The sequence below is a fragment of the Babylonia areolata genome, chromosome 20 (genome assembly GCF_041734735.1).
Source record: "Babylonia areolata isolate BAREFJ2019XMU chromosome 20, ASM4173473v1, whole genome shotgun sequence".
Classification (NCBI taxonomy): Eukaryota; Metazoa; Mollusca; class Gastropoda; order Neogastropoda; family Buccinidae; genus Babylonia; species Babylonia areolata.
In genome coordinates, this window is record NC_134895.1 from 5,541,567 (window position 1) to 5,544,066 (window position 2,500).

The 2,500-nt window shown below is 41.9% G+C and overlaps 1 protein-coding gene across 3 annotated transcripts in view; it reads right to left on the bottom strand.

Annotated features, from left to right (window-relative positions):
* LOC143294925 (protein mono-ADP-ribosyltransferase PARP14-like) overlaps positions 1-1,813 on the bottom strand; it is a 90,668-nt gene extending 88,855 nt beyond the window's left edge. For 2 of the 3 annotated variants that reach the window (XM_076606441.1, XM_076606439.1), the window contains exon 1: positions 1,697-1,813. The gene's annotated coding sequence lies outside the window, so the exon portion shown is untranslated. The remainder of the gene's footprint in view (positions 1-1,696) is intronic. The other variant, XM_076606440.1, reaches the window with a different exon arrangement.
* Between the last annotated feature and the right edge of the window lie 687 nt (positions 1,814-2,500).

A 2,500-nucleotide genomic window follows, 5' to 3' on the forward strand; every position in this document is an offset into this window, starting at 1 on the left:
ATGTTGCACTTGTCATACGTACATTTCACAGGCAGTAACAATACGGTACCTTTTAAACACCCGGATGTTTCTGGTACTTCCATACTGATGACATCTCTGTGTGTGTGTGTGTGTGTGTGTGTGTGTGTGTGTGTGTGTGTGTGTGTGTGCCTCACTGTCCTATCCGCCAATCTGTGTGTGTGTGTGTATGTGTGTGTGTGTGTGTGTGTGTGTGTGTGTGTGTGTGTGTGTGTGTGTGTTTTCTTTATTATGTATGCCCTTCTGCATGAATACTTTTCCCCTTCATTTATGTGTGTGATATCTGTAATAAATGTAGATTAGCCAGGACAGATTGGAAAAATAGGCTATGCCTAAAATCGTAATCCTTGAAAACAAAAACATTCTGAGTTCTCTCTCTCTCTCTCTCTCTCTCTCTCTCTCTCTCTCTCTCTCTTTCTGTTTCTTTCTCTGTCGTCCTTATCTGTCTGTCTGTCTGTCTGTCTGTCTGTCTCTCTCTCTCTCTCTTTTCCCACCCCCCTTCTCTCTCTATTTATCTTTCTGTTTGTCTAATTCTGTCTTTGTGTCTCTGTCTCTGTGAGCGCATGTCTCTGTCTCTCCGAGTGCACATTCCAAGGGTGCCTGGCCAGGTGGTAAAATATGTGAATTGTTGAAGTATTCTGGTGAATTTGTTGCTATTTTTGTTTATTATGTTGCATATTCTGAACCATGGACTGAATCTGTAATTTGTACTTTGCATAAAAAGGAGATATGGAGGATCCAAACAGGGGTATAACGTTGAGTAGTGTTTGTAGTGAATTGGATGGTTCAATTATTATTTTTTTACTTAAAAAATGGAATGATGCAAATTATATCATTGCATAACATAAAGCTGTTTCGAAACAAGTTATTCAATTGTTGACCAAATTTTCACTATTTTCACTACAGTTCAAAAGCAAGTAGTTAGTAAACGGAAAATTATGTTAGTTCTCTGCCCATTTTTTTTCTTGATATTGAATCAAAAGCTGTTTCGAAGTCTATAAATGCTACATATAATTTTCAGAAGACAGAGGAAGAGAAGAAGACAGATGAAGACGAAGGGACAAAAGCAGATAAGCGGAAAGAGAAATGAATGAATGAATCTTTTCTTCTTTTTTTTCCAATGGTGAAGATATTAGCACTTTGGCCGACTAACATATCTGCCGTTGGTCTAAGAGGCACACAAACACATACACATATAAATGTTTTTATTGTTATACTCAGTACATAAATCAAATTTAGAGACGCAACATCGCTCAGATCTTTACGAAACGGAAGCATGTTAACACACATACACACACGCGCGCGCGCGCGCACACACACATACATGCACACAAACACACACGCATACAGAGGGGAAAACAACAAGAATAACAACAAAAAGAGAAATAGAGATAGAAGGTTAAGAGAAAAAGTAGACGACAGACTGATACTTTGCTGCATGTCATGTTTTGTTCATGTTGTCAAAGTAAAGTCACACATGTACTTAATTTCCTATAAAGGTCTGTGATCCGGAAATCAGAAACACAAAAACGGAAAGACAGAGAGAGTTGTCGGTGGGTTGGTAGCAGACAAAAACAAAAACAAAAACAAAACAAAAACAAAAAAACAAACAAAAAACGACAGACAGGCAGACAGACAGAAGTTTTGCTGCATGTGGCCAAAGTCAAGTCACACTTACTTTCATTCACTGGTCTGTGAACCAGAAAGCCAAGACAGTCACCAACACTTCATGCACACCTAGTGGTCTTCCTCTCCTTACCACCAGTAGATCTCTACAGTGGCCCGATGTTTGCCGTGGGCATTCCGCTGTCGTGTGAAGCGAGCGGCGTTTACAAAGCGGAAGAGTTGTGACGCAGTGGGTAGACAACTCTTCCAGGAAACTGGGGACCGAGGTTCCATTGTCACCAGAAAGTCGTGGCGTGTTTCTTTCACGCGCGTGAATACATGTGTGTGTGTGTGTGTGTGTGTGTGCGTCGGTCTCTGTGATTGCTATTTTCAGTGCTGACTGTCCCGGGTCCATGTCATTGCGTCGACAGCTCATTGTGTCGACAGCTCATTGCGTCAACAGCAAACAAATAATAAACAACGGGGGGAAAAAACTAGTGCACATACGATGCAAGGTTTACGCGTTAAAAGTGTGTGTGTGTGTGTGTGTGTGCGTCTCTCTCTGTCTCTCTGTCACTGTCTGTCTGTCTCTGTCTCTCTCTCTGTCTGTCTGTCTGTCTCTCTCTCTCTCCCTCCCTCCCTCCCCCCCCCCCTCTCTCTCTCCTCTCTTTCGTGTGTACGTGTGTGTGTGTGTGTGTGTGTGTGTGACCGTGCCGATATTGTAATTGTATTCTGAAAAATGTTTTACCGATCCTAAAATGTGTATGAGCTGTCGACGCAATGAGCTGTCGACTTTACGGGTACCTCCCGACTGTCCCTACTGTGAGGTGTTCATAATACCCTGTATCTTAAAAGCTTACTCGGAGTTTTCACACCA